At 41.8% G+C, this 25,310-nt stretch overlaps 1 protein-coding gene across 1 annotated transcript in view; it reads left to right on the forward strand.

The window, feature by feature from the left end:
* Positions 1–25,310, forward strand: part of cadm3 (cell adhesion molecule 3) — a gene marked incomplete at its 3' end in the record, with an annotated part of 141,219 nt that overhangs the window by 16,383 nt on the left and 99,526 nt on the right. The gene's annotated exons all lie outside the window — the stretch shown is intronic.

Consider the following 25,310-nt stretch of genomic DNA (forward strand, 5'->3'; position numbering starts at 1 on the left):
TTAATCTATTGCCCAAGTTATATAACAATTGTGACAATATCAGCCAAGAAAATGGAGTTCATAGTTTTGTTATTTGTTTTCCACCGTTTTCAGGTACTTTCAAATATTTTTTTGTCGGTTTGGTTGAAGATCAGTCAGTGTCATTGCCTCCATATTGAAAGATATTTATCAAATACATACATTTTTTGAATACTTGGTAAAAGAATACATGGTAAATCCATTGATTTTTTTTTCTGCTTGCCTGCTTGAGATAATGCTGCTAGTATATATTCTAGAACAGCGCTCTATTGATAGAACAGCGGTGACATAATCTCATTTGCTTTAATCTGCTCTCCTTGCGCTCTCACCAGAGACACCTACTGTACATGTTCACCAGTGATAATCAGCGCCGGGACTATAACACCTTCCTTTGAGCGTTGCACAAAGGTCAGACGATCGATCAACAAGTCAATCACTGCAATGCAGGTTGAGGCGTCAAACTCGCACACTTGCATGTCCGGTGGGCAGATCAATCTGGGCTTTTCATCGAGGTATGATTAACCCATGATGAGTGGTGGTGGTGCGGGGTTTTGGACAAGGAGGCCATCGCTCGCTCGCCGCCGCTGCGCCGCTTGAAGACAAAAGCACCAAATAGGCATCTCTAATCTCCCTGCTGAATGAACCCCGAAACAAAGAGAGGAGGAACGCAGACATAGAGGCTTGGACACACATAGGATAAGCTGATTACCAGGGAAAGAAGGGAGGGCGAGGGAGAAAGACAGAGGAGGCATTGCACGTGAACAAGAGGAATCCATACAGTAAGAGAGCATGAGGCCAGAGGGAGGGGTTAGGGGGAAGAAAGAAGCGAGTGCACGCTAATGATGGGGGTGCACAGACCGGAGAGAAAATGAAAAGAAAAACAGCGTAGAGTGTGAGGGGAGGACGAAGAACAAGAAGAAGAAGAAGAAAACTGATGAAATGTGAGCGCTTAAAAGGACGAGCCACGGTGCTACACAGAGCGTGCGATAAGAAAATGAAGGGGAGCGCACATTTGCGTGCGATATCATTGTCGGCAGCGCGACACAATCAGAAACAGGGCGTTATGCAAATGCGAGGGCCGCTACGGCAATAATAATAATAATAATCGCTACCTGCGTCGTGTCACCTGCTCTGCTCTCCAGAAGCTATATATACATAAAGGAATTACCGTCAATCCAGGTGGACAGACTAAATATACAGCTAATTAAAATTAATGAGATTTACTCGGAAAAAGAATACGGTCTTTACTAAGCTGCTTATTCCTTCACGAGAAGCAAACACGCACGCACATGCACACGCGCGCGCGTGCACACACCTCGTTTTTCATTCACTCTCCCTCACTTTGCTTTCTCACACTCTGCTAGTCAGACTATTAAGAATCCTCGGTAAGCTCACACACACACACACACACACACACACACACACACACACACACACACACACGGAGTCTGTCTCATGCAGACTTAAACATGCTCCTTGTTCAATGAACATGTCAGTGTTCGTGCACACACACACATATTTGCATGGAACCCTTGATGATGCGTGCGCGCGCACACACACATGGATAAACAAGACTTGCATTCATTTGGATAGAAGCTGTTTCCCAACCCTTAACCAAAACCAGATTAACTTAAACTTAATCTAACTGCAATTCACATTTAACCTCATTAGGACCCGGCTTTGGTCACCATGACGACTTCTGGTCCTGAGGTCATTTTTCCCTATTTTTTCCTTAATCTGCATCGGATAAAATAACGCCGTAAAGTGCATTTAGGCTCGTGACCCCGGTCGGAGCAAGTGCTTTCCTGCATGAAGTGTGCATGTTCTCCCCCGTGCGTGGACGGGTGCTGTCCGGTTTCCTCCCACAGTCCAAAAACATGCAGATTTTGGAGGGATTAGGCAAATCAGACACCCTAAATTGACCGTAAGTGTGAGAGTGGATGGTTGTTTGTTCGTCTATGGCATTGGTTCTTAAAGTGCGGCCCAGGGGCCATTGGCGGCCTGCAGAAACATTTCTGCCGGCCCGCAATTAATTACAGTTGATAGTTTTAGTCCAGGAGCTACTAAGCTTGTTAAATATTTATTGGCCATTACTGGATACAGACCAATAAGTGTAAACTGTATTTACTATGTCATAGTGACACAGTATAGTATGATGTTTTTTGTCAAATTTTGGTATTTAAATTTTTTCCCCAAAAAATGGTCACATTTTGGACGACATAATATAGTATGACGTTTTTGTCAAATTTTGGACCAAATTCTTTTTTTTTTTAAATTGTCAAATTTGGGACGGCATATGTAATTTTTGTCAAATTTGGGAAAAAAATTTTTTTTTTAAATGTCAAATTTGGGACAACATAGTATTGTACAACGTTTTTGTAAAATTTTGGACCAAAATCGTTTTTCCCAAAAAAATTGTACAATTTTGAACGACACAGTATAGTATGACATTTTGTCAAATTTTGGACAAAATTTTTTTTTTCAAAAAAATTGTCACATTTTGGACAATGTAGTATAGAATGTCGGTTTTTTCAAATTTTGGACGCCATAGTTATTACAAATGGGATTTCTTTCAGTTTTTTTTCTTTTTTTTCCCTTTGGCGGCCCTCAGTCCAATGTTGGGTTCCTAAATTGACCCTCAGGTATCAAAACTTTGAGAACCCCTGGTCTATGGGACCTGTCCAGGGTGTAACCCCTCGCCTCTGTCCTGTCTCTGATATTGGTAGCGACAATCTGGTTTTCTCCAGATATACACGAACCTACCTACACCCTTTATTGGAGTGCATAGTTTTGTTATTTGTTTTCCACCATTTTCAGATACTTTCAAATATTTTTTGTGGGTTTGGTTGATCATCAGTCAGTGTCAGTGCCTCTAAGAATACATGGTAAATCCATCGATTGTGATCTCCAAGTAGATGCCTTTTTTTTTGTTGCTTACAGGAGATACTGCTATAAATGAAATACATACAAATTTGCGTCATACTCTGGAGCAGAGATTGGCTGCGTTTATTCCTTAAGAGCGTTATTAGCCATATAAAACACGTCGGTCGACCTCCAGCTCGCACAATACAGAGAAACTCGGAGGCAATATCAGAAAAAAAACAAACAAAAAAAAAACACCACACTTACTGTATACATTATGCATGAAGCCATGGCCAAGAGCTCACACACACACACACACAAACACACCTTCGAAGACCCTTTAACAAAAATACCCATACGAGCCAAGCTGTTGACGACCAGGCAAAAAAAAAGGGTATAAAAACAGGGTGCATGTGCTTCATTATCTCTTATATTTAGCAAACCGACTGCGTGCATGTCACCGTGATCTCCCCCACACACACTTCACCAGCATCGGCTGGAAGAAACTGACACAGTGTGAAAATAATCACGCACACTTTTTTACGAAAGCCTCTTCTCTCGCTCGTGTTTCGAACCACTCACTCGGCAGCTGACTATCAAACCCGCGCCTCGTCCAAAAAAAACGTTGCGTGCGTCCATACTAATACTAACACACTCTCTCTCTCTGTCGCTATCGTCCTTCTCTCCCTACTTCATTTCTCAGCCTGGTCAATACTCGGAACGCCGTTATGACTTTTGCTATCGAAAGCAAACAGCGGGGCAGGATTGAAAAGAGCGTGCCAGACCCTCCTGTTTTCCACGCTGTGAGTGCCGCAGCATGTGGAGAGTGCTATTCCCGATTATTCCGGGCTTTTTTTTTTTTTTTTTCTAATTTGTTGCCCCTCCCCCTTGCTTCTTTTCAACAAACGGGTGGGGGCCATTTATCGACAGCGCTCCTGCTTTGAGGCTCAACTGGTGACCACGTGGTGGAGTTGTGAATGGAAAAACCTCCTCCCATTGGCCCACTTTATTTTATTTCTTTTTTTTTACAGTGACCTGTGAATGTGACTTCCATTTGTGCCGTGCATCAAGAGAACGGGGGGGGGGAACAAGTGAATGATTTAATTGTGTTAATGAGCGACACGCACGTTATCTGCTGTTCATTCATACGTGCAGCCTCAGGCTTTTACACAGGCTACTGTATGTTTGATGAGTCCCTCGAAGGAAGAATTTGATAAGGCAGCTGAACCTCCCCAAGGCAGACTGTTTTTTGGTGTGTTAAGCAAAGAGGAAGGAGTTTACCCTCCGTTCTTTTTTTCTTGTTCTTTTTTACCCCCCCCCCATAATGAATATTTGATCGTTATTGTAATTTATTTATTGCTCAGTCTCAGTGTTGAGCTTCGCCGAGCTATTTCCAGGTTGATCTCCTTGCAGACAGGAGGCGGGGGAGGTAAATAAACTCGTACATAGGAGGCGTCACGCTTGACTCTGTGACATTGCCGTGCGACATGCCTGGGGGAGCATCTTTTTTTTTGTTCTTGTTGTTGGTTTGAAGGGTTCGCTGACATTTTCTGGTTTTTCCACCCTCGGGGCGGCGGTTGGTGGGAGTGAGTCAAGTTGTCTTGGTTTCATCAATTTTTTTACAAAGGCTGTGTTCGAAGGTTGAAGAAAAAGAGAAGGGTCATTTACGTCACAGAGGTCAGGAGCCAGTGGCTCGGTGGCGGCGGCGGCGGAATGTTGACATTTCTTTTTTCCGAAATTGTTGTGATGGAGCAAAACATGAAAAACCATGGCAACCTGGCGCGACCTGCCATCCCGCACTGCTTCCCTGTTAATGGAGAAACCTATTTTAAGGACTCGACAGAATGTAGTGGACATCAGCAGGTAAACAAACCTGAATTCAACAGAACAGAAGTTTGTCAATATAGCCGGGAAACTTCAGCCGGTCACGCTCCAATCACAGCCACCCTTCAGTTCAGCTACACCCATTTATTGCTACACCAATGCTGCCTCACACTGCTGCTGCTGTGTTGCAATAAATGAGTTTTTTTATGATATATATATATTTTTTATAATAACTTCATTAAGTCGATGTAGAAGTTGTGTCTGATTTACGATTTTATGAAGAAATTATCGGGCAACTATGCTGCTAATAGGCTACGTGCACAATGGGTCTTCCGCTGAGCAACCGTGGCTTCCGGTACGCTGGACTGCTTCCGGTAGATCGCGTTGCCGTTGTGATTTCCCCGGAGGCGCTAGTGAAGTGCTAAGTCGTAGAGTCAATTTTATTCGTAAAAATGAGCGGATTTCGGATACAAGAGAGACGGTTATCGTATTAAAAATCGTCAATTTACCCGGCATGACAACAAAATTGTCCTTTTTGAAATGCCGCCTGCAAACTTGTGTGAAGTCGTCCCAACACCGAGGGCGAGTGTGTGGGAGCGGAGACCCCGAAGTTTATCGTACTATTGTACCAAGTCTAATTTGTACAAAGGGGTACACAACAATGTAGGACTTTTTGATGCGATAACCGTCTCTCTTGTTTTCGAAATCCGCTAATTTTATGAATAAAATGGACTTAGCACTTCACTAGCGTCTCCGGGAAATCACAATGACAACACGATCAACCGGAAGCAGCCCAGCGTACCTTTAGCCAAGGTTGCTAGGCGGAAGTTCCATTGTGCACGTAGCCTATTGAAAAAGATATTGACGACTCGTTATTTTAGCTCTATCTGTGTATCTTTAGTGTTGGTTGAGTAATGAGGTCACCTTATTGCGCTGTGGGAAGTTGTGAAAGGCATTTTTTAATAATTTCCTGGCATTTCACAGAGCAAAAAGGTGAATTATTACAGTGAAAATCAGAGCAGTCGGAGCTGGAAATAATCCCCAATTATTCTCGACTGTTGTGGCATTTCGCTAAGACACGGCTTGGATTTTATTTTTTTTATTTTTTTGGTGAAAATACGTTTCTCAAGTCAAGTGAATTATTTGAGGTATCAGGTTTTAAGGATGTGAAGTCTTCTAAACCCATTCCCAACATTTAATCCTGGGTTAAAAAGGGTTTTTTGACATTCACCCTGGGCTCAAATGACTGCAATGCTTTTATCAGCTTGGGTTTTGATTGGAATTAAAAATGAAATGAAAATGAATCATTTCTGCTTTATTTTGGGCAGCGATGCACCTGCAGACATTATTTCGGGCACTTTTCCACTCTACAGTTCTAGCACTAGAAAAAAACATGATAAATATATTAAATACTTTAGACGTTTCCGTGCTTTTTTAACTGATCTACAGTTCAGCATTGTTTGGGCTGAGTCTTTTTCCGGACTTTGCGCTCATGACTCCTCCAGTGGTGACACTCTCTGACCAATCAGTGGCCGGGAGTCAGTTGACGTCACATTTGAGTGTCTGCTCAGCTCACATGGAACTACATGGTACTAAGAAACAGGGCCGGCCCAAGCCTCCATGGGGCACTAAGCAAAATTTGATTTTGGGGCCCTCTGTTACTGCCTATAATAATGATTATTGATCATTCACACACCTACTCTGTCATGAATATGAATACACTTGTAAAACTAAATGTGAGAACTTTTCATTATGGAAGCAGACGCCAGATTTGCAAATTTACAGAAAAATCTTTACATTTTTAATATTAATTTGGCAAACTCAGCAACTCCCCCTACTGGTGACACAGATAATCAATACATAAAACCAAATGGTTTATAAGATGATGTGCACAATTTTTTTGGGGGGGATACACTCCTGTAATACAAATATTTGACTTTTATATATAAAAAAACACAGCATTAAATAAAATAATCAGAGAAATTTCAATAGGTTCCTCGTCACCTTCGTGTTCGAGGTCCCTAATAAACAAACAAATACTTAAATAATAATGTAGATCAACAGAGGTGCCCGGAACAAGGTAATAAAAATGGTTTATAAAAAAAATATAAAGTTAAATAATCACATCTGACAACTATGTACAAACTGTGTAAAAGCTTTGGTAAAAATGGGGAGAAAAATTCTAAATAAACTACAGCAATTCAAACTTTTTTTTTTTTTTTAGTTAATTGCTCTTGGGGGGCCCTAAGCAGCGGCTTAATTCGCTTATGCCTTGGGCCGGCCCTGCTAAGAACGTTCCAGATACCAAGTATTAATATGAACGGTAAAGCAAAAATGAAAACGCTGATCCGAGTCCTGCTAGAACTGTATAGTGGAAAAGCACCATTTGTCTTCTGGTCTCAATATTTTCTATTTCATGTTCTCCAAAAACATGGTGTGATTGTGACAGTGGATGGTTGGAGACCTGTCCAGGGTCTGTACCCCACCTTTCCCCCTATGTCAGTTGAGATTGAAGGATAAAGCGGTAGAAGATGGATGGATGGAAAGTAAAATATTTGACTTGTCGGTTAGTTTGAACGAGGGATTGAAGTTGTTTGAAAGAGGCTTAAGAGTCATCACATCCAGGTCAAGCATCACATTTAAATTCAGCAGCACAATAGCCAAAAAATATTGAGGTGTTTGAGCCGCACTGCAAACACGCATTCTGTTGAAGTGTCCCTGGCTTAGACGCATAACTCCCCCAGTATGTTCTCCACCCTTTTGTTTGGCTCTGACTCCGAGCGTCGGCTAAACGGCCGTCATGTTAAAATGTGCGGTAATTCCGCCTTCAGAAGCCGATCACTTTTACTGCCGCTTTCTGATTAGTCCTGACCAGCAAGTCATAAATTGACTGGCATATATTCCCCCAAACAATAGACGTCCGTCACGGTATATGTCGGCGCGACTAACGGGGGACATGCTACTAAAGAAGAAGAAATGACAACAGAAGGGAAGAGGAGGCAGTCGCCGTGTCTGTCTCTCGTTTAATTGCTACTTATCCAATTTGCTTCATCTACACTCAGCCACCGTGATGGAATCTCCCAGAGTTAGTGTTGAATCACTTAAACGTCCTCCAATCGACTGATTGCTGCGCCGTTTAAATTGAAACGTGATACATCACCTGAATCAAATCTGGCATTTTCCAATTCACTCAAACACCTTGACATGTGAGTGTTTATCTGCAAATTGTGCATGTATGTGAGGTCATGTGGTTACAGGAAAATAAAAATATCATTTAAAGCGGACCTAGCCCGGAAGTTCCAGTTAACGCTGTTTTTTTGTTGTGTATCTGCGACATTACCTCGTTTATGAAGCCCTGAAGGTTCAAAACAAACAGTTCAACCATTGCTGAGAACACTTTGTTTTATTAAAAAAAAACCTTCTGATTACGTAAACAGCGGTTCTCCTGAACAGCAGATCCTCCTGCTCCGGGCACTAGTCCGGGCACATCCGGTTGCGTACATTGAACCGCAGAAGAAGAATAACGTCCGTTGTGGAGGTGTTTCACGAGCAACAGTGTCTTCTGACTCTGGGTCTGACTCCGGTTTAAAGTCATAAAAGGGACTGCGGCGGGGAGTCGTGAAGAAGCTATTTTTAAACACTGTTAAAACAATGTTTTGATAATGAGGAGCAGTGCATCCACCGTTCCAGAGGGGGGCGCTGCCCTTCTGAGAACGGATGTGCTGGATAGAACTGGCCAATCACAAGACTCTGTCTTCTGGGGGTGAAAGTTCACTCTGAAATCTCGCAGCAGAAAAAAAACCGTCAGAAAAGAGGATTTCTATCGGCTCGTTTACAGCAACTAGGAGGTTTTTGACCATAAAACAAGTTAATATATGTAAGTAGACCTCCATAACTAACATATATGTGCAACAGGACCACTCTATGTGACCTTTAACTATTCTTCCTTTATTGTATAGAATATATGCGAACACATTAATACATGCACACCCACTCAAATGTGCAATTATATTGGCTCATGTACACTAAAGTCCCTCACGGCAGGGAGTCCAAAAAAAAAAAGGCATTTATTGAACAAACATCTTTATTATCCTTTGAAAACACAATGAAACAGGACCCGTACAGCCCCACTTGGCTACTGAAATGATGAATATTAATGATTTAAAGTGTTGTGATAAAGGATATAATAGACAGTGTGATAAAAATCTCTATTTATACTCCAGTTTCCAGCATCTCCACTTGTCTGAGAAGTAAAACAGAGCAGTGATGCAACACCTGCCATTTGTCAGATGATTTTTTTTTCCTAAAGCATCGCATACATTTTTAAGCAGCAGTGGCCCGAGGGAGAATTCCAGACCATGACAGTGATAGTGCAGAGATTTATCCACACACACACAGAAATATGTAGCAATGGAGCAAGATTTGAGTCATAAAGACAACGTCAGTCTTCTGGGAAAATGGTTTTCTGTGCATGCAGTAATTACACATATACATTTTTTTTATAGTTTCAAACATCCTCCTCTTCTTCTTCTGCTTTTTTATTTTTGCTGCACCTTGCTTTGGGTTTTCAAATCGTCGACAAAGAAATGATTGATCTTCAGCTCAAACACACAGCACTTGATGAAATGGAGGACTTCCTTTACGATCTGTCAAGCTCTGACAGGTGGAGTTACTGTATTTCGGTCTAAAAGTAGTATATCCAAGGTTACTTGGATCAAAGTTTCAAATATCCTCAAGGCCAAACAGGAAGTGGCGCTACTTTTAATTTACAGCGCTGTGGTAATGTATAAATAAAACTCGCCCATAGCCAGAGAGTGACTTCTCAAAATTGATGTTTCTAATAACAAAATCCACAAATATGAACGTGATGGTAAAGGTAGTGGGTTTCCATCGGCCTCTTTTAATGCACATTTTCGATTTGCTCATAAAAACACCTGAATGGAAACACACTAAACTTTGCAAAAAAAAGTCTTGAAATATGTAATTAAAGTTGTTATCCTTGAGGGAGGCGGAAAAAAAAAAGATGGCATGTCTATAAAAGGTAGATGTGCAATGGAAACGGTCTCAGCGGTTAAAAGAGGACACGGAGGGAAACAAAATAGCATAAATGGTGGCTACAGCGGATGAGAGGCTGTACATAATATATGTGGACTCGTGAGAAAACCGCTACATTCCTTTACTTAGCGAAAGAAGCAAATGTAACCACAATAAAACAACCAAGGAGCAATGGATCACCACCATAAATCACCTGTTATTGGTACTCATTGGTACCATTTCTCCCCCTTAAAATGTCCACTTGGCTTTGAGTGCCCTCAACCGTAAATGTTCCCTCTTGTTGAAGGAAGTGGCTTCCCTATCCAAAACTACCCAGATCCTTCAAGAAAGTTGTAGAGCTACATGACGGGCATCCTCTCTCTAAGCCCTCGCTAGCTAGCTAGTTCGCTAGTTAGCTGCTTTTATAAATAATTTTCTGACGTTAGTGCTCAAAGCTCAACGGTCCTTTGGATGTGTATCAAACAGACATATTCCAACACATTGTAGCGTTGTTATTTTTGCGAAAATATATTACAACAAAATTGTTCCGCCATCTTTGTTGGAAAAAAACCAGCCGGCTCGCTGAATTCGCAAAGCATCATGGGTAATTTCATCTTCCACTTCGTTTTAAGCCCGCATCAGAGCTCACTACATTTTGAGGGTTGATTATAAGGGCAAAATCGCACTCCCCCTTGCTTCCCCCTACACGTTTAGGGTTAGGGCAAAAAATGTAGGGTTAGGGGAGGTATTGGGATGGGGCCTTAAAGGGGAAATAAGTAGTTTATAGTGCCATCTAGAGGAGAGGCTGAAATTTACAACAAAGACCTGCTGCTGTGCTCACCCCCTCCCTTCCCTGAGCGCTACGGTATCCGCAGCTGGTCAAATGTCGTCCTCGTCGTCTTTCTCCGTGTCAGCAGATGAGGTTCGTGAGGTGAGGGAGAGGGCGGAGCTACCGCGGCCGTAGCAGACGAAGCGGAGAGAGAGGAGGCGGGACTTCTGCTACAAGTAAAGAGACGCTTGATTTGTTCTCTCGCGTTTGTCCTTACAGGCTCCGGTAGAAACATGGCGTCTCGCTGCTAACAGTGGCTATGCAACCGCGGTCCGCGGTCCTGTTATTTTACATGACTTTTTGAAACACTACGAAAATGAAACAAAAACTATTATACAGCGACTAGACAATGCAGGAGCACATAATATGTATAAAAAAAGTGGATTTTGGGTTATATAAACCCATAAATACTACACACTGTACCTTTAAGCTTGCTGAGAACAGCACTTTTACTTGGTGAGGGCTGTGCCCGATGGCCTCGTTGTGTGGTGTCGTACCAGTGCTTCCATGGGATATTTGCACCAATCGCAAGGGTTTGCTGTTGCCTAATCAGTGCAGGTGGAGCCGTACCATTTTACCCTCGCACACGGAGAATGGACGTCATCAAGTTGAGCCTTGTTGTCCTTCTGATGTGACACAGATTTTTGCTAATCTCGATTGACTAACTTCCAAAATTTGCTGATCAGTTGTTGATGGAAACTTAGAGAAATGCAGATTCTATTTTATACAGTCTTGCTGTAAAAATGCTCTCAAATTTTGTGATCAATTGAAATTTAAACCTTGCTAATGAGTCACTGCAAGTCTTTGGGATTCAACATGAATGTGTTTACAAAGATCCATGGCAGTCCGTCCAACACTGCAACCCAAGAGTTAATGGATTAAGTTCATTCAACCTAAAGTTATAAAGTTATAAAGACAACTTGCTTACTTTAGTTTTGATTCACTTAATTTCATTTCATTGCTTCAACAAGTTTAGTGGTGAATTTGAAGGCACAAAAATAACTGGAAATCATGAAATAGAAAACAGCTAATCACAGAACATGAGGCTGTTGGTCCGTAAAATTGCAGACACTCATTTTTGTTTTCAAGAAGCTGAATTCACATTAATGTGTTTGAGAAAATCCCTCAAACTGACACATTGATTTTCACAATTATTGGCATTTCATTTAGCCCGTCCATTGCAAGCGTATGAATTGATTGATTGTTGCAGCCCAGGAGTAGAAAAGTTAAGTATCTCAGCGTTTCCTCCGTCTAAACCTCTTCCCAGTTGCTGTGTCGTAGCTGGGATGACAATCACCGGAGCTCCTGTGTCCAAGTTAACCGACAGTCTACAAATTACCATTTGGAGCGGAACCAGACTATAAATACGATCGGGTCGGATTTGAGTCTGCTCTCCCAGCTTTGGATTTAAGTAGAATAGAGTCTATCCTTTTCTTTTCTTTCTTTCTGTTTTTTTTCATTTTCTGCCTCCGTTGCCTCAGAAAGCAAGATTAGATAGAGGTAGGCCCAGGAAAAGAGACACACACACAAAGAGAGGGAGAGCGGGAGGAGACGGGGGGGGGGGGGGGGGGGGGGGGAATAAGAAATACAGAGCGAGCAAGAGCATCGACAGGTAACTCTTAAAATAAGTCGAAATTCAATTCAAGGCCTTGGAAACTGTGAAAACTCTGAACATAACATAACCTCCTTAACGCTAGGATTAGCGCCACAAAAGCCTGTGCCATGTTTTATTCATCATCGCAGCTTAAGTAAACAAAATTGGACTTTGTGTTCCTTTACAAATAGTTTAACGTTGTCATTTTTTATTACGCCGTCCATTCATACTTTGCACGAGCCGTGCTGAGCGGCAAATAAGTTCCTTTTTGGCGTTGGCAGTGTGTTCTATTTGTGGCTTTGTAAGATCTGAAAAATCCTCCGCCACACTTTGACAATGAAGTAATTACCATAAATAAATGACACTATTAGCGGGGAGATTGTCAGCCTCTGAGGGTCGTTGTGCCGCGCTTGACACGGGCGTTCTATCGAGTAATGATTTTCCAGGGAATCTGCCAGATTATGAACAACATGAGTTTACATTAGGGCACAAAAGAAAGAAGCATCTTTGAAGGTACAATATCTGGTCCAATAAGAGTCCATTAAAGGGATCGATCAGGGTTTTTGAAAAAACTCTTTTTGTGGCTACTTCACAAAAGGCTCACATAATTATGTTCATGCTTGCTGAAGTATATTTTATCTTAATATATTCATAGCCTTTTCCTCATCATTAGAGAGCTTGTTTTCTGGTCAAAACTAAAGTTTTTAAAAAGCTCACACTCTCGCGTTTCCTAGCTAGCATGGAATAGGTCGCTATGAATTCAGTATTTGAAACACCACAAGAAAACAGATTTGAATTTACCCATAGAGGCTGCAGTGGATGCTGCACCCTAAAAAAATGCTAATTTTCTCTATGGACTTTGTTGTGGAAGAGTGCTAGCTATGCTAGCTATGCTCCCAATCCCATTTACCCATCCATTTTGCTTATTTATGTGTAGGTGTAGGTTGTCCTGGTAGAGTTAGCGAGGTAAGTGTCAGTGCTAACTGGCCTTTCAAACTGATATTTTTCAGTGGCACATTTTAAACGGAGGGTTTTTGAGATCTTCTCAAGGAAGCTAATATCACCGTATGCTAGCTAGTGAACACCAGTTAGCATACGCTGAAGTATATTTTATCTTAATATATTCATAGCTTTTTCCTCATCATTAGAGAGCTTGTTTTCTAGTCAAAACTAAAAAAAATTAAAGCACTCACACTCTCGCACCAAAGTCTATAGAGATAATCAGCGTTTTTTAGCTCTGAGGTACGCAGCATTTTACCGCTCATGGAATAGTTCGCTATGAATTAAGGATTTGAAACACTGCAGTCACAGGAAAACACATTTGAATTAGAGGCAGCAGTGGATTATTTGCTCCTGTGTCCCTGCTGCACCCTAAAATGTTTTAATTTTCTCGATGGACTTTGGTGTGGAAGAGTGCTAGCTATGCTAGCTATGCTCAGTCATTTATGTGTAGGTGTAGGTTGTCCTGGTAGAGTTAGCGAGGTAAGTGTCAGTGCTAACTGCTCCTTTAAAACTGATATTTTTCAGTGGTACACTTCAAACGGAGGGTTTTTGAGATTTTCTCAAGGAAACTAATATCAGTGTATGCTAGCTAGTGAACACGAGTTAGCATACGCTGTATAAACCGGTTTCTTTCCTCTGGATTTTGACAGTTTTCTTACTTTGCTGTGAAGACAATGCAACACTTTTGTTTATTTGTATTTTTTAGATGTTGAATCTCAGGTAAAAACCTGTCTGCTAACATGATAATGTTTTTTTTTAAAGGGTGTCCCATTTCAGCTAGATTTCAACCTATAAATGAGAAATGGGATTGGGCCATGAGCTGGCGCTTGTTAAGTGGGGGTTAAAAAGTGTTTCTGGCTCCGTACCTGACAGCAGCCATGTTATTAGCGAGAGCTGCAGCGTCTGACGTGCAAGATCCACGGCAGTCCGTCCAACATTCAACAACCCTAGAGCTATACGGCTACACTGAAAGAAATGGTTGACAAGCTTAAAAATGTCCTTGTTAGTAGTGGTCTAATAGTCATGAAGCCTAAAGTTATAAAGACTTATAAGACTGTAAAATCTGTTGGTCTGTAAAATTACAAAACAATCCCAAGTCCCTCACAATGTCCGTCTTTTGGGCTATATAGAATAATATCTGGCAGGTTTTAATAATTTAAAATGAAGAAAAACAAAATGTGGAAAAACACTGAAATTCGATTTGAAATTTGAAAAAAAAAGAAGCTAGATTTCAACCTTGTAAGTATGAATGAGGAATGGGATTGGGGGCCATGAGCTGGCGTTTCTGACTGTAAGTGGTTGATAATTGGTTAAAACGTGTTATTATGCCCATCCAAACAAATGGGATGTGGGACATATCCTACCTGAATTGTACTAACTCCTAGTACTTCAAAGCGTTCCAGCAATTGAAGTCGAATGTTAGAAAACATGGACGATCGCGGCACTTTAGATGTATGTTTGAAGAGGCATTTTGACTGTCAGCAATTCACTCTCTACTTACATACACAAGCGAGCCGTACATGTAAAAGCGTTACATATCAACATGTAACGTCATGAGTGTACTTTTACCGTAGCCCTACATATCTTCATGCTGACAGATAACAACGACGACATCATTTCACGCCATAACATGGAAAACAAGTTGTGATAAAATTTGCTGTGTTTAAAACAAGTCTACACACAGAAAGTAAAGTTTATAGCCTATTCATGTGACTACATGGGCGCGGCCATTATTCTCCGACGCCATTTTGGTGAAGTCCGGGTAGGTTGATCAGCCCCGACTTCGCGAGTAGGAGGTCCCACTTCGACAGGCAGCGTTTGACGTGCGGACGGCTCCGTGGAAATGGCGGTGGTGCAGTATTGATATATGTCGGATTTCCTAATTCGGCCGCACTGACAACACTGAGCTTGAATCCATTTTTACACGTCCAAGTATTGATTTGTTTTTTTTGTTGCGTACGCGTTGGTTTATTTATGTACAGTGTTGAGTAACAGCACGTTTTCCAATTAGCTCCATTATATCTCGTGCTGTAAGTCAAGCACACATGCGTTCACCTCGGGGAGTGGAGTCGATTACGTGGCGAGTTAAGACCGTTGCAGTTTTTTACGCTGTAGTGTTGCTGATGCAGTATAGATCTGCCTGTATGGCAGAGGTCAGGTTTGCATTATATCAGCAACATTTGTCAACTGCGCTTTATAAATAAATAGTTTCGCCAAGATTAAGAAGGAGTGTGAACATAATAAACATACCATCACTTTAATTTGATTTGTCATGCTTGGCTGTAAACAGTTACATATTTACTTTTACATTGCCACGGAAACAAATGCTCCCCCATGATAATCAGGCTCCAGAATCTTAACACGTAACCTGTTGTATGTGAATGTCGTTTAAATAGTTTTTACCGTAACTGTACTTTGAAAGAGTCAACATTCACTGTCGCAGACAGGCAGTGGCGGAGCTAGACTTATATCTTTGGGGTGGCCAAGGCTATTTCAGGGGGTCATTAGGCAACCACTGTAAAAGTTAATTGACTCTTCTTCTTCGCCTAGTAAGGTGGATTACAACTCTTTGTAGTACATAGCGCCAACTACTGACCAGGATGATTCAAAATGTAGCCCCTCAGGACTTCTGCGGAAACAAACGTCCAATCATAGACAAGATTCTCCAGCGTGTGACATGTTTGTGACGTCAGTTTCTTCCTAAACGGGTTGAATAACTGACAGATATCGAAAGTGAATGTTATCGTGAAAAATCTATATAAATCCAGACGGGCCTCATTATCTTGATGGCCATACACACATTTTGAGCCTCACTAGTTGTACTAATAAGGTCAAAACATCTTACTAGTGCTACTAGTAAGACGTTTTGGCTATTACTAGTACTACTAGTGGGCATTATTGCTGTTACTAGTAGTAATAGTAAGGTAAAACATACCTTACTTGTTGTACTAGTGGGCATTTTGGTACCTAACTACAAACCATATGAGGTTCTTTGGCTTGTCCTCATAGGAGAACCCTTTTTGGTTCCACCTGGAACCCTTAGTGTTACCAAGAACCCTTTTAAAACCCTTTATTCAGGCAAGGGGTTTTAAAGGGTTCTCTGGATCAAAATGGTTCTTACTGGAACCATTAGTGTTACCAAGAACCCTTGAAAAACCCTTTCTTCGGGAAAGAGTCAAATGGTTCCAGGTAGAACCTCAGCCCTTGCAGAAGAACCCTTTTGGAACCCTTATTTCTAAGAGTGTAAGATGGTTAGCTGGTGTGCACATTCAACAATATCAATTTATGAACTGTGTTGTTTCACCATTTTGTTGCATGAAATCTTAGAATCTGTATTTCAGTTTTGCTGGAGCATAAATCAAAAGCAGATTTATAATGAGACGGGGATTATAAAACCATTTCTAAGACAAGTTCTCTCTTTCTTTCTCTGACTTCACAGTTCAGCTGTGCTGCTTGTAGTGTCTCAATCCTTTCTTTCTTTCTTTGACTTCAGCTCAGCGAGTTCAGCTGTGCCGGCGCTCGTAGCGTCTCAGTTCTCTGACATCTGCATTGACGGTGACTGAAAACAAAGGTTACTTTCAGTAACCCAAGATGTGTCACATTCAGGCAAGATTTTTGTGTCAGCAAACGGGGGGATGGGGGGTGTGGGTGGCAGCAGGAGATTCATTAGCTCATTAGCGAAAGAGTCATTAGCCTGAAATCATGTGCCGTTGTAATCTCTGCTAACGCCATGCGAGGAAAATGCCTCTCTGACCTGTACTTGTGCCAGGTGAATGGCCAGTGGGCAGAGGCAGGTGGTTACGTCCTGCTGGTGTGTTTTTTTGTTGTTGTTGTTGTTGTTTTTGCACTTGAGTTTTGATTAATGTGTAGCTTGCGGGGCGAGCTCACGCCGCTGCCGCTGTGCGGCTTAATTACGACAAATGTGGGGAAGCTCTTGCCGCCGTGATTTGGTCGCTCTTCTTTGCTGAGACGCGGTGAAGAATCTGTAAATGAAGCTGACGTGAGACTCTCACACACACACACACACACACACACACACACACACACACACACACACACACACACACACACACGCACATTCTGGGTTATTTCAGGAGGGTTGTCGTAACAGTGTAATGTGGCTTGGCGTTTGTGTGTCTAGTCTGAGCGAGATATAGGGGCTGACTTTGCCGTGAGTCGCTGCCTGATTGCTGAACGGCTGCGCTCGGGGTTTTCTCTGCTCGCCGACTGTTACGGTCCAGACTTTTCTCTCTCCTGTTTTTCTTCCTCGTTTTCTTCCCGGCGTCTCCCCTTTGTCTTGTCATCTCCACATCTGTGTCTCATTGTGTCCTCCTTTCTCCACTGCTTTCTAAAAATCTGCCCTATTTTTTTATCCTTTTTTTTGTTGCCTTTATCTTGTCTCTAGGAAAGCTTTGATTTTCCCTGTAGTTTTCATTAGTTTTCTTTTACCTTTTAGAGCATGGGTGTCAAACTCTGACCCCGCGGGCCAGATTTGGCCCGCCGTGTAATTTCATTTGGCCCTTGAGGCAATATCAAATTAACATTAGAGCTGGCCCGCCGGTATTATTATACACTTATCTATGTGAGCAACTTTTCTCCTCAATGAAGATGACGAAAACGTCTCACAGGATACGTCTGACTGATGAACACCTTCGTTCGATAATGAAGGTTGCCTCAGCTCAAAGCCTGAACCCCGACATTTATGAACTAGCATCCAAGAAAAGATGCCAGGTATCTGTCTTGGGCACATCAGATTAGATCAGTGTGTCGCAAACTGAGCAGTAAAAAGGCCTGAATGGTTGATTTATTCATTGTTATTTTATTTTCAAATTTATTAGCTTGTGGAAAAAGTTAATGTTGATATTTACCTCAGAAGGCTGCAAATAGAAAAGAGACATTCAATTTTTTATTTAAATTTTATTTAATATGCCATTGATGTTTTTTCGTTTGTTTTTTGAAAGTTGATTTTGCACTTTTAAGTTATATAAGCGTTGCTTGTTCCATATTCAGTGTTAAAGCAAATCAGTGTAGCAAACTGAGCAATAATTAACGTTTCATTCATGCACTTTCTCTTGCTACTTCAAGGCTTGAATGTTTGATTCATTCATTATTGTTATTTTATTTTCAAATTTATTATTTGCCTGTGGAAAAAGTTTATTTTGATATTTACCTCAGAAGGCTGCAAATAGAAAAGAGGCATTTAAGTTTTATCCATCCATTATCTACCGCTTATCCTGTATTTAGGGTGCATTCAATTTTTATTTAAATTTTATTTGATATGCCATTGATATTTTTTAATTATTATTATTATTATTTGAAACTCGATTTTGCATGTCACTATAAAGTTATATAAGCCTTGCTTGTTCAATATTCAATGCAAAACTTGTTTGGGTCCCTATTAAAAGGTTAATTTGTTCAACCTTGGCCCGCGGCTTTGTTCAGTTTTAAATTTTGGCCCACTCTGTATTTGAGTTTGACACCCCTGTTTTAGAGCGATTTGGGGAAAATATCTACTTTCTGGCAGATATTGTGATTTAATAATGTAATGCAAGTACACAAGATTAAATATATTGGCATAGAGCATACAAACAAATAGAATTTTCATTGAAAAAGTATTCATCACTCAGCCTTCTCTTCTTTCAGCTCTTTTCTTCCTTTATCTTTTACCTTCTTATTCCTTATTAAAGCTGAAACGATGACTCGCTTATTAATCGATTACTAAGTTAATCGCCAACTATTTTGATAATCAATAATCGGTTTGAAGCTTTTTTCATTAATGAAAACAAGATTTCTGATTGTTTTAGCGCATTGGTTCTCAAAGTGCGGCCCGCGAGCCAATGGTGGCCCGCAGAAACATTTCTGGAGGCCCCGCAATGAATTACAGTTGATAGTTTTAATCCAGGAGCTACTAAGCTTGTTAAATGTTTATTGGACATGACTGGATACAGACCAATAAGTGTAAACAGAAATAGTGGGTATTTACCTGGTTTCTATATGGTGAATTTTAGTGTATTATTGGGTTATAAGCTGGTAATAAGCAGGTAGCTACAGCCCCAATTACTAGCTATTTACCCAGTAAATATATGGTAACAGAAATGTGTTACTTGGTATTAACCTGTAATTAGAAGGTAAGAACAATGGCCAAAATACTGGGGAATTACCCAGTAAATTATAAAGCGTTATTAAATTGGCCCTCAGGTATCAAAACTTTGAGAACCCCTGTTTTAGCGTCTTAAATGTGAATATTTCTTGGTTTCTTTGATCCACAAAACAAAGAAATCATTAAAACTGAATCATTTTGGTTTGTGGACGAAACAAGACATTCGGGAACATCGTCATTTCCAGGTTTGACAAACACAGATCAACGTTTTTTTTTTACATTTTCTGATATTTTATGGACCAAACGATTCATCGATTAATCTTGAAAATAATCCAAAGATTAATCGATTACTAAAAAGAATCGTTAGTTGCAGCTCCGTGTTCCTTACGTACATTTACCTCTCCTCTTTTATGAGCTGTAAGGACATTTTTCCTCTCTCACCTTTTCCCACCATTCTCACATTTATCCCCGACTCTCTCCTTCTCTGCTCTCCCTCTGTTTTTTTTTTTTTTTTTTTTTTGTGCTTGCTGTTTTAGCATACTCTGCAGGGAGCCATCCTGTGATGCCAATTATACTGACTGAAGAAAAGGAGAAAGAGAGGAGGAACGAGGGTGGAAAGGGAAGGGAGGTAGAGAGGGAGGGTTGGAAAACCTGTGCGTGGTTGTGTGCAAAAAAAAAAGAAGAAGAAGAAGAAGGAAAAAACCCCAAACAAATGCACTCATTCACACCGATAGAAAGAGTGAATAAGGGGGGATGGACGCTCGAGACAGGGGAGAGGAAGAGGGCGATGAAAGAAGGGGAGAGACTGGAGGAGAGCGACTCCTTCTGTGAGTGTAATAGTCTCCCGCTGTCGAACCCGAGGGAATTCACTGCAGAGAGAGAGAGGAAGGGAAGAGGGGAGGAGGCTGCCATCGCAGCAGAGGGAGAGATAGAGAGATCCAGGAAGAGCAGAGACAGAGGTGGCAAGAAAAAGAAAGACGACCTCAGTCCTTTTCCTCTGGATGTTGAGTTTTGTCGCGGTGCACTCCAGGCAAATGTGGCTCGTGACATTAAATAAGATTCAGCGTCATGACTGAGTGTTATGAATGGAGAGCATAAGTATATCACTGTAATGTGCTGCTGCTGCTGCTGCTGCTGCTGCTGCTGCTGCTGCTGCTGCTGCTGCTCTGGAAGCTCAGCACAGAACACTGTGCAGAGTCTGCATGTGCGATAATGCCTACACTGCATACATCTCATATATATATATATATATCCATATATATGTACTGTGTGTATATATATATACAGGGCATTAATGACTTTTTAGTGGAGGAAAGGCCCTGGTATACTCACTCGTCAGGGTCCTTTAAAGGAGACATATTATGCAAAATCCACTTTTTAATCGTTTTAATCCTTATATTTGGGACTCTGGAGGTCCTATGAGTCGGCAAATTGTGAAAAAAGATGACTCACTCATGTTTTTGTGGTCCTCCTCAGTCTAAGTACAGGAGATAAAACACGCAATGTTGACTTCCGCACTCATTGCTACGTCACAATGAGACATTCCCGGAATTGTCGTCTCGCGGAGCTCCACTTTGTCTCTAAAAAAAAAATAGTATCCGGAAGAGCGGAAGTCGGTGAAGTGTTCTATTCTTGGCTGCACAGTGCAGCACAGAGTTCTACACAAACTTCCAGCCTCAGAGGATTTACATTTTTATATAGAGTCTGCAAATGATGGCTTTTCCAAATGCTAACTGCTGTTAGCTGCCGTTAGCCTCAGTGACGCTGACGTAGTTTCCTGTGTCTCATTTGCATATTTAAAGAGACAGGCACTCAAAAGCGAGCTTTCTGAACAGGGCTGTTTTGGCAGAGTGATTGAACTGCTGTGGTGCTTCATCCTTAAGGTATTTTGACCAAAGTTCCCTGGTTCACTTGTAGGTGAACCAGGAGGTTCACTTGTAGAAATAGGCTGTAATTTGTCTACTTTAATATCTCTTCATCATCCGGTGGCGGTACAAGTCTGAACGCAGAGAATAGGACGCATTCCCAACCCCATTCCGACACTTGTGCAGAGTTCCAAAATCTGGGCTGCACGTGCAGCCTGCAAGTTGATGACACGATGTGCATTAGGCCCCTCGCACGAAAGTATAGTAGGGCTTGAACACAGCTGTACAACAATGAGCAAAAGGTCAATCTGCAAAGTCTGCTTCTTTTGGATTGTGGGAGGAAGAAGAAGAAAAAGTTAGAGCCAACTCGCAAATGCCACACAGAATAGTTCCAGACTCAAACTGATTCTATCCGTGCATTAACTAGCATCATTTCTAACCGCTGCACCACTAAAACTTTTCTAATTTCGGTGAACTTGCTCTCTGACCCCAAGCTTTTGGTTGGGTTGAGAATTTCCCCCCCTTTTTTTTTTTGTTTGAAACTTTCACAAAATGGAATCTATCTTTCAAAACCCAGTGTGTGTGAGCTGCATAAGAGAGTAAACAATGAATAAAGTATCAAAGATAAGCCCCCAGCACACGGTCAACTCTAACAGTTTTATTTATTGGATAGTTGCATTTGAGACCGTCCTCCCCAGAAAATACGGGAGAATCAGTTTTTTTGAGCAAAGGCTCCAAATAGAATATTTTTCTTTTTCCTGCTTTCTACTGATGTGCATTATTTTGTTTTCCTTTCAACCATCACCTTAGATTGTTCCTTAACTTGTGCTTCATTGCTGTGATGTTAATCCAAAGACAAAAAACCCCCACAGTGATTTGTGTTTAATTTGAAACAAACATTACAAAAACAGATTAATTTCCCAGCTGCGTGACACATTTTTAACAGCACAGGTAACAAAGGCGTCAGATCAGAGAAATGTGTGACGATGTATTTGTAAAGGTCAGTAACAAACAAGGTATTTTGCCTTTTTAATGAGGGGGGAACAGATGATGTTGATGCTTCTGGGCTCCTTTAAGTATTTGACGAATATGGAAATGATGGGGAATCGTTTGCCGCTGTTTTGCCTTTGAAGCCGCTAGTGTTTCTGCTAAAATAAACATCCACCATTGTCTAGCTATGTTTTTTGAGAGTAATGCAGTCTCTTATTAGTCATTATTATTTGCCCACACTCTTGAAGACATGCATATTTGGGCATTAAGCAAATTGGACGTTCCAAGGCCACGCCCAGACGGAAACGGCACGGAATGTGAACGATCTTAAAAGTTAAGGCCACATTATACTTCTCCGACTGCGTAATGCGTTATCCGACTGCGTAACCACTGAGACCCCTCGAGCCTTCATACTTCTCCGTCGTGGTGACGGGTACGCGCTGCAATTTCCCGCCCGATCAGTAGGGGTCGCCACGCAAGGTTGTTGTGCTTCTGGCTACAGTGATGCAATGGCATCCGAGAGAGAAAGACTGTTGTTGTTGTTGCAGCTGAACAACATTGAAACAGTGGCTGTTTCTCACTTTTCTGTGTCCCGGAACGCAGTTTTAATATAATTTGAGGTGAGAAATTAGCCATTTAGAGTCTAAACATCTCTGTGTATTACGATATAATGTATTTATAGTTTGGCAGCGACGTTGTCGTCGGTGATCAGCTCCGCCTCTGTGGACGCTCGGTGCGCACTGTGAGCCGGCACAGAGCAGCGTTAGCTCGGCCTGTCCTGAGGACCAATCGCAGCCCTTGCCGTCTCCGTTGTCCCTTGACGGAGTGACGGACACTTAAACCTACGTAGAGCACTTTACGCGGGAGTATAAATTGGGCTTTACTCCGTAAAAACTGCATCGTTTCAAGGAATTATCCCCATCCATCTTCAACACTTTTTTTCACCCCCCGTCTGTGTAATCTCCACAGACTGGACATGTTCTGGTGATATCTAGCGTCTTTTCAAAGTGACTTTGGTAACGCTGTCAAGCGATCTCCAAACACAAAGACAATGAATGACAGCAGTAGAGAGAGCTGGGAATATGACGTCCTCATTGTCCTTAAGTATCATATTTGCTATGTCCAGGGCCAGTTCCCCTGCCTTTCGCTCTATGTCAGCTGGGATTGGCACCAGCGCAACCCTCATGTGGAGGATAAAGTGGTTGAAGATGAGTGAGTGAGTGAGTGTACGTCGTACATGCTTTGCAAAAACAAACGAAGGTACCTGGGAAGTAATGGAGAGACGGATAATGTAACTCTTACAAGACCCATCAGATATGCGGTAATTGAAGCTCCTGCCTGGTAAAAAATCTACAAAATGAGGCCGTTTTTCATCGTTTCTGACAGTTCTGGAGTGGCTGACTCTTGGTTTTTCCAAATGACATTGATGCTACAGTGCACACACATCTGCACAGTCGCCGCGCGCATCCATCACGCGTCGCACGCTTGCCCGCCGCAAAGACGTAGTGCGCCCGTGTTTAGTGTTTACCCAGGTTTTTAAGCTTGACGTACGACCCAGCCATCGGAATTAATAGCACACATCGGGGGAAATGGATGATAATTGCCGCAGTTATTTGCCTTTTTTTTATACAAGACATCGGATACTTACCTAAATGATTCTCTCTCCTGGATGTCAGCTGTACCAGCCTGGAATACTTACAGCAACATTTTACCCGCAGACATTGATTACCTTAATTGTTTGGGTTTTTTGTGGGGTTTTTTTTGAGTGTAATTTTTCCATTTAACGGCCTCATACATCTCAGAATTGGGCTTATCACTGAATCACAGTAATGGGTCAACGGATCTCAGGGAGCCGCTACGAGTTCTGCGGTTTACCAAATGACTTTTAGTGTTTTTTCGCTAATGCCCTAAGTGATGTTTCAGCTTCGTCTTCTCCCGCCGTGACAAGAATAACATTGACATGGAAATACCGAGCAGTGATGAATTCAGCTTGAGCACATTGTTTGAATGCATTATACGCTAACCAGTATCAAATGGATGTCAGTTACAGTCATAAAACAAGGCTTCTTTCTGAAAAGTACAAAAGGTGATAGTCTGCACAAGTGGGTTGTTTGTCTTGTGATTGATATTCAATGATTTTTTTTTCTTTGCCCTTCTATTTACTGTAATATCACTACCTTGTATTATTCCCACTAGGGATGCATTTAGAGTGTGTGTGTGGGCGCGGTTCACTACTGTGCTTACATTTTTAAAAACATTAAGGTCCAGAGCTTCCGGGAGATGAGATGTTCAGCAGAACAACGAATCATGGCACTGTAATTTAATTCCGGAAGAAAAAAAAAAACATTATGCAAAATCAACTTTTTGATCATTTTAATACCTATATTTGGGACTCTGGAGGCCCTATGAGTAGGCAAAGTGTGAAAAAAAGATGACTCAGTCATGTTTTTGTGGTCACACGTCACAATGAGACATTCCTGGAATTGTTGTCTCACAGAGCTCCGCTTTGTCCCTAAAAAGAACGTGAGAGTGCAGGCGAGGGCAATAGTATCCGGAAGAGCGGAAATCTGCAAAGTGTTCTATTCTTGGCTGCACAGTGCAGCACAGAGTTCTACACAAACTCTCAGCCTCAGAGGATTTTCATTTTATATATGACGGCAATGTGCCGGCTAGAGTCTGCAAATGATGGCTTTTTCCAAATGCTAACTGCTGTTAGCTGCAGGAGCCTCAGTGACGCTGACGTAGTTTCCTGTGTCTTATTTGCATATTTAAAGAGACAGGCACTCAAAAGGGAGCGTTATGAACAGGGCTGTTTTGGCAGAGTGATTGAACTGCTGTGGTGCTTCATCCTTAAGGTATTTTGACCAAAGCATGTCACAGACATGTTCATTAGGACACCAGGGAACTAGGTTCACTTGGAGAACTAGGGTACACCATGTCTACAGGACACTCCGCGCCTCATTTGTGCGTCTGAGTGCGTCTGTGTCAGAGTGCGCTGTCTGTACATTGTGTTTCTCGTGTCAAGTGGGTCACCAAACGGCCACAGAGCCACCGCGCCAATTCCAAAAAAATCGTTGGCGACCGAGACAGTTGGACACTCATGTGGAGTGACCCTAATTAGTCAATTAGCTCACGAGGGGGCGGCCTGGCGATGTCTGAAGCCTCCGCCGCCGCTCAGCGTGCACGCAGATA

Source organism: Microchirus variegatus (assembly GCF_963457635.1).
Source record: "Microchirus variegatus genome assembly, chromosome: 5".
Taxonomy (NCBI): Eukaryota; Metazoa; Chordata; class Actinopteri; order Pleuronectiformes; family Soleidae; genus Microchirus; species Microchirus variegatus.